The sequence below is a fragment of the Empidonax traillii genome, unplaced genomic scaffold (genome assembly GCF_003031625.1).
Source record: "Empidonax traillii isolate 1590-97213 ecotype Southwest subspecies unplaced genomic scaffold, ASM303162v1 scaffold38:size1800464, whole genome shotgun sequence".
In the NCBI taxonomy this organism is placed as follows: Eukaryota; Metazoa; Chordata; class Aves; order Passeriformes; family Tyrannidae; genus Empidonax; species Empidonax traillii.
The window spans coordinates 374,219-386,583 of record NW_020955231.1 but is presented as its reverse complement, the minus strand read 5'-3'; the positions used below and the strand labels follow the sequence as shown (position 1 = coordinate 386,583).

The 12,365-nt window shown below is 39.3% G+C and overlaps 1 long non-coding RNA gene across 1 annotated transcript in view; it reads right to left on the bottom strand.

Moving 5' to 3' along the window:
- Positions 1–10,576, bottom strand: part of LOC114054692 — a 107,298-nt gene extending 96,722 nt beyond the window's left edge. The window contains exon 1 of the long non-coding RNA XR_003570546.1: positions 10,474–10,576. This is a non-coding gene — a long non-coding RNA (uncharacterized LOC114054692). The remainder of the gene's footprint in view (positions 1–10,473) is intronic.
- Positions 10,577–12,365: the final 1,789 nt, after the last annotated feature.

Genomic DNA, 12,365 nt, shown 5'->3' with positions numbered 1-12,365 from the left:
TAATAATATTGAAGTGCCTATGTCCCATGGGTTGATTTGGTTATGAATCATTTCTTTACAAAGACTCCAGCTGCCAGTCCCTGTCCTGAAAACTCAGAAACAAGGAAAACATCAGTCAGTTCTCTTCTGTACTTGCATGGAGAGCTACAAATGTTCAGCTTGAAACAGGAGACAATCCAGAACCAAGCCTCTGGGTTGCAGGACAGTTTCTTCTGGGTAGGAACATAACACAAGCCCTATATACCACTGTCTCTGGGCACTTGAAACGATGTGTTTTGAGACAAAAAATCTGAATTCCAACTTCAGTATGGCATGAACATCCCAGGGGCTGGAATGACACAACTATGAGATCCTCAGCAGACAGATTTGCTACAGTAATTACTAAAAGAAAGCTGAAATGTGACATGAAACAAAAAAAAAAAAACTTGTGAACCTCCCATCTCATTACACAGCTATGTAAATAACAGTAACAGCACATGCTCCCAAAGTGCTGTATTATGAAGAAAGGAAAGGCTAACTTGGTATCTTTTCTGTTTGAATGCATGCAATTTTAGAGAAAATTTGTTTAATTTTTATTTTTCTTTAAGAGAACATAGATAAAATTTTAGTAGGTACAATCAGAAAGCAGTAGAAGGTCAGCTCATCATTTACTGCATTCAGTAAAAGTATCACAGATCAATGGCTGGGAAAAGCAAAATGAGAAATGCAGAAGAACGAAAGGGATACAGGAGAGAGCAGACTACAATCACAGAGAGATGTTTTACTCGCATTTATCAGTCTTTTGCTGTGGCATTTAAGTTTATTTCCAGATGAGATTAAATATCCTATCTCCAAGTTATAGACAGGGAAATTAGAGCATGGAGAGGAAGTTCGACTGCCAGAGAATTAGGAACAGAACCAAAGTCTCAGACTTGTTCAAGAAAAAGAACAGTTGATCACCCCAACAAATGTCCAACAGCACGTCCTTCATTCCTTGAAATTTCACTGCAGAAAGATGCCTTTTTTCAAAACATACCAGTTACTAGGTTTGATGCTGAATAACTGGGTGGAATTCTGCAGCCTATGGCAGGCCGCAGTATACAGACTAATAGCCCTTCTGGGCTTGAAGACTATGAAAACAGAAGATTAAATTAATCCCCGGGTTAAATCCACAGGAATCAGCTAAATTTTGCCAAGGATGGGTTTAAACCAGTTATGGTAACCTGTTTGCTAATAGAAGACCAACAAGTCCTTGAACTAATTTTATCATGTTTATTCCCTTGTAATGCACACAATTCCCGACATAATGTTTCAACAGTAATGACTGCCCCTCTTCTTTTTACACCCACTATTAAGTCTGACTTCTAATTTCCAAAGCAGTGGGCCAAATTCCTTGGTGGTGTAACTCTTTTACTAGCAGTAAAATTAGGCTACAACTAAATTTCCCCTTTCCAGTTTCACAGTCTATCTTTATTCAACAGTCTGTGCATAAAGGTCCATGCTTACAAGTATTCTGTGTATGAAACAGTTCAGAAATAAGAATGTAGATGATGTAAAACAAAGATTTGTTTGTCTAAGGTGGAATGATTGAGCAAGCTCTTAAAATGCAGATTTACACTGACTACAAATCTCTTTCAGAATTGTTATTTCAGCCTAGGCAAGCTTTCTGAAAGTACAGATCATTCAGTTTGATATGCTGAATATGAAATGTATTCCCCTTAAAACTCAAATCTGTAGTACTTTCTTAAAATTTAGTTCAATTTTACTATTTTTTTTCCTACAAAATAACAATCACATTAAATGCAAGTATTACAGACCTAAGAAAAAAATGCTGGGTTTAAACCAACAGAATTATCCTCCCACTTGCTCCATATCCTCCACCTTTTTCAGTGCTGCAAGCAAAATCAACAGATCAGTTATTGAAAGTATCCTACTTCAACATTCAATAATCTACCTCATTTTCCTTGGGCTGGATTTTCTAAGCTTTGCTTACTCCTACCCTGCTGCCCCTGACACTGAAGCAAAGCAAAGGGAACCCACATACCCATGAGTACCAGCTAGCAGGGATAACCTCTTCCATTTACTCTGCACTTGTGTAAATAATCACATAAACCGTGGGATCCTGGGACATGTTTATAGTCTCCTGCTGAGCAGGAGCATTGCCAGCATCTGCTTTGTGACTGATGTTGGGTCTCCAAAAACAAGATTGTAGTGGTAAAGGCAATAACTTCTTTGTTAGGTTTGGGGCAGAGTTTTAGGTTGGTTTCGTTTTTCTTTTTGTGTGTCTCCCAGCTTTGCTTCTTGCCTCTTTCACCTTCCTTCACAGACTCGAGGAAAATACCATCTCCTGCCAGTACAGGGTATTAACTTATACATAATATCTGTGCTTTTTTTTGTATCAGAAAAGAAACATATCTTCGTGGCACAGTTAGGAGCAGATTGGCAGACAAACTTCACTGACCTCAGCGCAGCTCTGCTGATTTACACCAATAGTTTATCAAACTCTTTGAAAACCTATGTACAAGTCTTCTTTACTAAAGTGATTCAAGCTGTAATGTAGGTTGTGGAAGACCACAAAAAGCTGTGGCTTCCCTCTACTTTCTTTGCCAGGAACTATAGCTACTTGGATTTTTTGACATGTTTTTTGGCTGAAAATGTAGATTCAGCAAAACAAAACTTTTTTTTTCCTTACAGGTCAACCACCTTTGACAAACTACACTAACTAAAACATTATTGCAGGAAAAAAACCCGTTTTCCTATTTAACATTATTCCCAATACTAAGCTGTTTTTTTAAAAAAATAAATTTTCATTTGACAATTTAAGACCATCAAGATCTTAAATTCTCTCCACAGATCCAAACTAATGCTGGAGGTTTTCTCTCATTGTAGTTCATAAAAAGTTATCATAATTTTAATTTCTCATCCACTCTAAGGAACAATTTCTTAGAATTTAAAGTTTTTCCATAGAACAAGAAAAGTGTGTTTCATCCAGATTTACCATTATTATGTAGCACCACTCCCCAAATATCATTACTCTCTTTTGCCTCAGTACAACTGAAATAACACTGTCCTTCATTTTCCAAGGCCTTAAAAACTATGAATGTTTCTTGAGATACTTAGATACTGTAGGCATGGAGGACAAAACTACTGTAAAGATGCCCCCAGTTATAATTAGCCAATCTTGTATCTGGGGGGACAAAAAAGAGGTACAAATTCATTAGGGACTTAAGAGGGAATCATAGGGACTTAAGAGTGTAGGAGACTGAAACTGAAATGGATACCAAAGGCTGAAACTTCAAAAACATCTTCACTATCATAGTCTTAACTTCTTCATTATTCACTATAGCTTTATCCTAAAACTGAGAGGTCGTGCTTAGGTATTTTTTGCTTAAGGTTCTGAGAAGGAAAGGCATATCCTTGTGATTAAAGGCATCTGCATGAGACTGTGCAATATAAATTCAGTTTCCAACTCAGCTACAGTTGTTTGTCAGTAAATAAACCACTTGCTTAGTTCCTTAATTTCCCTTACTTATCTCAGTTTATCAGCCCTACCCAATCATTTTCAACTCTCATGAAGATCTTGTCATGTGCTTCTCAAATCCAACACTGTCTTTGTATATATCATTCTGCATGCTTCCATAAAGTAACTAATAATAATAATAATAATAATAACAATAAGATTTAGAAAGACAAACATACAGAGCTTTCTGAATCCAAAATATTTATAAAATTATATAGTCTGGTGAAGTGGAGGAGAGGGAGGCAGGGAAACAAACAAATGAACAACAACAACAACAACAAAGAGGAGGAAAAAGAAAGAGAGCAGAAACAATGGAAAAGCATTATATGAAAAAAGAGATTAAGAGAATGAAGAAGAGGCTCAATGTAAATCTCTCATAAAAGCAAAAAAGTTTAGGCCTCCTACAAAATACCCCCAGTTATGAAGATCTGTTGGATAACTTCAATTTAAGAATTATTTTCATGCAAAGATCCCCTCTTTTTTATTGCAAACACTGTTCCCATCTATGCACTGGGGTGTAAGATGGTTGAGACTTTTTTTTCTAATACTGCTTTCATACAGTTCACCAAACAATTTGGGTAAGTGCCAAGATAAAACAGCAGTGAAACATCCTTATGACTGAAGAGGGTGAGATAATGAAAGCAAAAATATGAGAGAAGACCTTTGTAAAAGTAATATACACGTATGGATGCATTCTGATGTTTTGCTATTTTTCCTACTCTGCTTTGTAGAACTGAAAAAGATTAAGAGAAAGAGAAGGTAGAAACTGGTGTGTCCAACTGCTCCTTCCCTACTGATGGCTCACCTGCCACCACAGAGAAACTATGAGGAACTGGTACATACACAGGCCTCTTGCCTCCCTTCCCATATGGGACAGAGACACAAACAAGACACTTGGAATCAGAAGCATTTCTGGGTTCTCCAGCTTGCACATATTCATAGCAATCAAAATTGAGCTGTGACGGAGTGGCTCAGCCACAAAAGAAACTTAAATGTTTCACAGAACACCACTCCAAAATACCAGCATCACTTTGCTCTTAGAAAGGAAAGTGTCTGTTAACTCAGCCACTGACTATCGGTTCCAAACCCTCCAGATTCCCTTTTCCCCTACCAAACAAACTTAGTATAGTCCCACACAGACTCTTTTCCAAAAGCCTGACACAACATCTCTTTCTTCCACAAAACTTTTACCCTATAAATGGGATTGAAAAAGTTCCCCTCTACATTTTGCCCTAGAAAGTGAAATAAGAATAAAGTAAAAGCAGGGGCACTCTTAAGAGTTTCATGTGAATGCCTATGAAATGATAGGCCTTCAGCTACTCTGTGCTACAGCTCACAAACAACACTGATGCCCTAAAACTCTTCAGAGATAGATATAGACCTAGAGAAGTCGCTGTAGAGATGATCCCATCCTGTCCTCAAGGGAAAGAATGACTGATCTAATATCCCCTTTTATATCTCTCATTCCCCGTTCCTGGCCTCATCCCATTTTTCCTCTGTTCTTTCAATGATTTGATTTCACAAACTTTATGAAACAGAGTGAAATAGAAAAAAAGAATAGAAATTAAAAGAGAAATTAAAGGTAACACTGCATGAAATTTCAAGAGAGCCAGGCTCTCACTCCTAGTGTCCACCACTGGCTTTTAGACAGTACTTCAAAGAAAGCAGAAGCTAACAGTTCTTACCCAAGTCCTAACAAGCCAGCTCTCTTCATATCCGAGTCCCTCTCTTACCCCACTCCTACCTCTTTCAAAAAGAGGAAGGAATGCTGTTATTCTCCACCACTCTGGCTTTTTCTCATTCCTCTGCTTCTGTCTCCCCTCTCCCCCATTTTCATTCCAAAAGTTCTCAGTTAAAAGCATTGCCTGAAGCAAGATCACATCTCCATTAAGAGAGGCAACTTCATTACAGTTTAACATAAAAAGATCAGCTGATATTGATCCATAATTTGGACAAGTGCCACGCTATTGACAGGAAGACAAAATAAGTTAGAATGGCCATGTTTCAAAAATTCTGTATGTACACTCAATCACTGGAACAGAAATTGCAGTCGGGTATATAATAACACAGCCGTGTTCTCTATTTCCCCTGTAGATCAATGCTAATATGAGGAGGGCCGCGGAAGATGGATGTTGCCAACAGAAATCCTTGAAATTCCAGGTTAAGACTTGGGTGGCTTCATGGATAAAAGTGTGTGTGTGTGCGCGTGTGCAATGGCTGTGTAAATTAAATACAAAAGACCAAACTCCTTCCTTGATATCTGAGAATGCCCTACTTCAAAGTAATAATTTCTACATTTAAATTCAAGTTATGGAAAACAAAACCTGACCTAACATCCTGCCTTACATAAGTATCCATGCTTTAGCTCACACACCTAAGGGACTCCAGATGAACTACTCATTGGGCTTAGACAATCATAGGACAGCACACCTACCTATACTCTTAGACACACAAAAGAAATACATGCGGGCTTTCTGTACATTACTGAACAATCACTCTGCCAGAAGGTAATTTTTTTCAGAAGAAGATGGTGTCAGGAAAGACAGAATGTTTCTTTCTGACATGTTTTCCTAGAAACTGGCTACTGAAGCGCCACTAAATTTGGAGGGCATGTTGGCTGTTTCACTAGTAGGGTTTATAATCCCAGTGTAATAGATATTTAAACTGGACAACAAGAAGCAAATACAGGAACTTGAGCACCAAAAATACAACCCTCTACCATTTGAGCTAACTTAAACAGGTATCTATTAGATAGACCAATAGTAGAGAATAAAAAAAAACAAAAACAAACAAACAAACAAAAAAACACCACAGCCACACAAGGCATTATACTTGTGCTTTGCCAAGAGCAGTTATTTTTGAGTACTTAATTCTGTTAAGGTCAAATTCACACACACAAACCTATACCCCAACAGGGTTGGATCTAATCACAGTGCACATGGGAGAGTTGCACAAGGCTATAGGCCACCAAAGCAATGCTAATTTCCCCAGCACTCAGAAAAACTCAGCTGTGAGACGTGTATCTCCACCATTTCCACCTAAAAATCTCCTGTAGCTAATAGCAGTGAAAATCTTATTTTCTCTGTAAGCCTGCTATTTGAGACCAACACTACTCACTTAGCAATGCATTGCACACTATTCCTGATTATGTAGGAATACCAAGTAATTGAAGAGAAATAATACGCATCAGTGACTAGGATTTTTACCAGGATTCATCCCTTCCTGTTTCCTACAGATTGACATGTATTCATCTTCAAGGCTGAGGACTACAAGCCATATAGTTAACTCAAAACTATGTTGTTGCATTGGTAAATCCTTCCATACAAAAGGAAATATATATATATATATATACACACATATATATATATTTCTCTGCTTTCACCACCCCTTCAGTACTCTACAGCTTGTTCAGTACTTTGAAGCAATGTGTCTGGGTTGCTAATGGCACACTGCATGAACTGGGAGTATTTTTTAGAAGATGTATAGCATGGGTCATTTACAGAAAGTGTTCACTTTCAAATTGTTCAGTAAAGCAGACTCACTTCCCAGAAAAGATGCTGCCCCATCAAAACTTCGTTCCACATTTCAGCCTTGATCTGAATCCAAACTGCGCAACTAGCCTTTATCTTGACAACAAGCCAAACCTTTCTTCAGATACTACTGCATTTTCTGAGCTGCACAAACCCACACTGAGCTTTGTGACTCATGCTCATTATTGGTTTAGTCAGATTATAGACAGTTTTGATGCCTGGTTCTCAGCACAGTGCTGCAATATTTAGGACATGTATGGGAATGGTGAAGGAGGAGGTTGTATTAACTGTATTTCTATTGATCACAGACCTTTACAGACGTACCTGCAGAGCGGCCATAGCATCAGAAATACTGTAAGAGCCGTGGGTCTTCAAATCATGATTAAACTCTCATGAAACCCCATCCAGTGACATACAACTGCCCTTTCACCTTGCTCTTCCTCCTTCCTTCTGAGCCCATCTGGCTAATAGGTCAGAAGTGGGGACACCTGTGCACAAAGCTATTGAAGCCGGGAGATTATTTGCTGACTCTGGAGGTTCAGTTCTCATCCGAAGCACCTGCTGTTGGCCCTGACTCACATGGGGCCTTGAATGCACTACCGCTGGCCCCTGATTCACCTTTTCGTTGTTTGTTCTTTCAGCGTCATCGGAGGGGTATGCAAGGAGCTCGTCTTGTCTCCCTCCCACACGGGGCTCTCCGGGAGCTGTCGCTCTCCAAGCCTTCTCCGCTGGGATGCTGCGGAGAGCAAAGCTCCTACTGCGGCCTCAGAGTGGCATCTAGCGCTCGGCTGCCGCACTGCCCCTCACCAACACCGCGCCGCCGCTCTCTCAGATCACTTCGCCTGCTTCCCAAACACCAGGGTCAAAGACTTGGTCTTGGGCAACACGCAAAGTAACTGAGCTACCTCAAGGAAATGAGTGCGCTCCTCTCGTAAACGGCGGGTCTAGTTGATTCCACGGGAAGCAATCAATAGTGCAGTAAAATAAAAAAGGAATTAAACGTATTCTTCTGATTACCCAGACTGTGCTGTATGAAGAGGATAGTTTCTATACAGCCCAAACTAGAATATGGCAAGTTCTATTTAACTACATTCCCCCTCCACTGCACACTTGTTACAGTGGTTTTACTAATATGCAGCTATGGAAATCTGCTTGAAATTACTAAACCTTCCTTCAAAGGCCATGCCTGTTCTCAGGTACTGCAATGTTTGTTCACTGCTGCTCACAAATTTGTCTCCTAACCCTAAGTCTTCAAACTCATTTTTCCTCTTCCTGTATGTGCCAGTCAAATCTAAAACGCAGAACTCTCCAACATCAGGACAGGAAAAGAAGACAAGGAACTGAATGTACTTCCAGGGAGTATTTTCCATACATCAGAAATAACAGCCATTAGAATCAAAAAACCCCACAAATAACCTAGAGCTCTTGAGGGAACTCCTGAAGGCAGCATCCTTTTTTCCATTTTATCATTATTATTATAATTTTTACTATATGACCAACTCAAGTATAATTTTATGGTGTATAATTTAATCAGAATGCTCTGCAGGCAGGTACATTATCCCAGCTATGTTTCCTTTTTTCAGTCTGCCTGAGATGAAGTAGTTGGGTCTGTTAAAGAAAAGCTACATAACTGTATAAGAAGTGTGTAGCTTTTTCATATGCTTTTCAGTAGCAAATCTCCAAGTGTTTTAATAAAAAAAGTCACATGTTCCTTGCCTCATTTTGTCCAGCTGTGAAATGAGGATAATACCTAAAGACAGAGGGAGGTGAGGATCAGAACCCATGTCCTGAGCCCTTTCCAGCACTGAAATAGTTAGATTTTTTTTCCCATTACATCTGAACAAAAGAAACACATCTGAACAAAAGAAATGAGAGATAGCAGTAAGACAGTGCTTAAATCGTGTTCTGATCCTCTCCATATTTTAGTTCTGCTAACTGCAAAAGTCAGGCATTTATTATGTAAATTCAGAGACATGTCAAATATAGCTAGTTATGTAGCATAATTTTCCAGTTCTTAAAATTCCTCTAAATTAGGAAAAGCCTTCACACTTGAATTCTGTCTGAATTAGCTGCTACAAAAAATAGAACACAAAAATTACTTTCACATATGAATGCAACAGAAGAACAGACCCTGTCAATACTTTGTTGATAATACGCATGACAAATTAACAATCTTCCAATAAATTAAATTTCAAACAGTTTGGCCTTGACTTGGCAAACTGTCCAGTATCTACATAGGTACATGGCTGAGAAGTATTCTAGAGTCAGAAAGTTCTTGGCAGCAGGGCCTGCACTCACAGACAAAATGCAAGAAATCACAACAGTATTGATGCCACAAATGTCAGGTTCTTCAGAACAGCACCGCATCCATTGGTAGCAGTGTTGCTCAAGGCTAGAAATAAGTACCGAGAAAGCCCTTTATCACACTTGACAAAAAAGTGCATTGTGATAGCCATACACAATGACTAAGATCCAGCCTACAGAACTCTAACCACAGCTACAAGATGCTCAGAAGAGCTACAAGCTCTGCACCCAGGACAGCATGTCCAAATATTTTGTAGTCTGAAAGCTCCTCCTAGCTGTGAGACCATCTGACATTGTTCAGCTCAGAAGTTATTTGTTATAATACTACCAACTTTAGAGTTACTTTTTCCACTGGCTTAAGTACATCACCATCCTACATAAGAGCATCAAGGCCTTTTGTGGAACAAAAGCTTCCTCAGGGTTTCTCAGGATCATATTCTTACTGCTTCTTTAGAGTTGGCCAAATCAAAGGAGCAGCTTCGGACACCCCATCCTGTTACAGACTAGCTTTGCTCAATGTGTCGTAACCGGAGACTGAAAAAAACCTTTGTTCACTGATTATTTTGCTTTTTCACATCCTCAAAAGTGCCTGTAAGTAGCACACTTATACCTTTGGGATGAGTCAGTGAACACAGATTCCTGGTTCCTTTTTCAGGCTCTGCCACAGACTCATACTGAGACTTTTGGAAATACATGTCATGTGCTTCAGCCTACTGTATATAAAATTGTAAGACACAAATGCAAAGCACAATGAGCTCCCTGACAGAAAGATGACAGACAAATTATTCATTTACTTATTATTCACGTACTTCACTGTTTATTTTTAGATAAATTGCTCATTTTACTGTCACACGCACACAAAAAAGTCTTCACACTAGCGAACGCTAGAAAGCTAAATAAGTCACAATACAGGAATTAAACAGGTTCATTTGTCACACACAACCACAGAATTGTGTCTTATTTGACTACAAGACCTTTGTAACCGTGATAAGATGTACATGTAAGAGTAAATAAGAGGAGCTAAAGAGTGACAAAAATCCCAAGGAAATATTTATTCACTTAGAACTCCCCTGTTACCAAGGAAAAGACAAATAGACTCTAATGAACCTAACTGTAACCTTGAGATGCAGATTAATTTACCTTCAATGCTCTGCAATTGCAACATGAGTTTTCCCAGGAGCAACCGAAAGAAACTTCTTTTGGAATGCCAACTCAAGCACGTTGGTAACCAACCGCGCAGGACACCCCGGAATGCGGAAACGGCGCCAGCCAGAGGAACGCCTGGCCTTACAAAGCGCTCCCGGCAGAGGGCACACGGTCCCCATCCCTCTCGCTGCCCTGGGAAGCAGCGCTCTCCTAACCCCTGGGAAACTGGAATTGGAAAGCTGGACTCTCTTTTGGCTGCAGCAGAAAATCTGGGAGCGGTGGGCGCTTTCAAAGGGCTGTGCATAAGTTTTTTAAATTTCTATAGAGTTCTGAGCCTGAACACTCATTTCTATTAAAAAAGAAAAAAAGAAAAAAAGAAAGAAAAAAAAAGGACAGTGCTCAAAAAATAAAAGCAGTATACAGAAATTAAAGCTATGCACTGATATTCTAGGCTTAGCAACAAGAAAGTATTTTGAATAGTCTCAAGGACACATATGGATGGGTGATAGGAGTAACAAAAACCGATGGGAAATTAAGCCAGAATATCAGGAAACACATCCCAGGAATGTGCTCCTCTCTTCAGATTAAGCCCCATCACTGGAGCCTTTCAAAGCTAGAGTATAGAGAAATACCCATTGTAGGAACATACCTGCATTAAGCAGGGGCAAAACCAGGTGGAAAGGGTACTTTTTTGTTCTCTCATTTTGAGTCAAATGTAAAGGGAAGCACATGTAGCAGTTAAAATTGCTCACATACAAATATCATGCACCCACAGATTAAAATGTCACAGAACAAACTCATTTTGGGTGGCAACCCTGCCCGTGGTGAGGGGTTGAACCTAAATGATCTTTAAGGTCCCTTCCAACCCAAACCATTCTAGGATTACAAATACATTATACCACAAGGAGTTAATAATAGGCTGGAGAAGGAACAATTTTCCTCTGGCTTGATTCAACACACTTGCATTATTCATCACATTTGTGAAGGAATATGAATCCCATCAAATAATTAGATGGTGTGTTAACCTTCCTGGTTTGCAGCAGCCTGTGACTGACAAGTAGAAGGGTTCTCCAAGAGCAATTTCCTGTGCTGTCGCTCCTTTCTGCCTGGACTCTCAATGAAGGGTGCATTTTGTGTGTTTGTATAGGGAATCCCTGTGGAGTTTTTGTTGAGCTTTAGGTCAAAAGCCTCTGAATTTAACTTTAAATTGGGGAACTAATTAAATATTTGTTCCAGTATCTATTACCAGTACTACAATACTGGTCCTCTTCTAGTACTGTAATTAAAAAAAAAAAAAAAGCCACCCTCTTACATCAGTTTCGATTAGAGTAAGATGTGAAGGTGAAGCCTAGTGTGGTTTTCTCCTGCCTTAATTCCCCCCAGCACAGACTACCTGGATCATCAGCCCGGTTGATGGTCAAGTTCAAAGTATTTGTAGTAGAAAAAAAACAAAACCAAAAACAAACCAGAGGTCCTGTCTGGTGTTGTTCTGAAAATTGTGATATAAAAATCATAGGATTTGTAGCATTTACAATTTGCCTGAACTGACAGACTCTGAGAACTCTCAAAATTTCTTATTGGCTTTAAGGTTTCCAAGTAAGTCAAGGAAGATACAAAGCAGACTGAGGCTAAATGAATCCTTAAATTCTGCTGACGAATAGGATGTCATGAACCACCAGTGGAAAAAGCTGGTAGAAACTCATAGCATAAATTAGTTCAGGAAGTTCTGTTCTAATTCAGTCAAGAACTGATGAGGGAATCTAGGTCAAACAAGGCAACTGCAGTTGTTTGTCATAGCTTTAAAGATCGTTAAATTCTAGGGGCCTTACCTGTGCTACTTCATTTTCTTCAAAACTTATACTTCACTGTGATGAGTCCATCCCAGG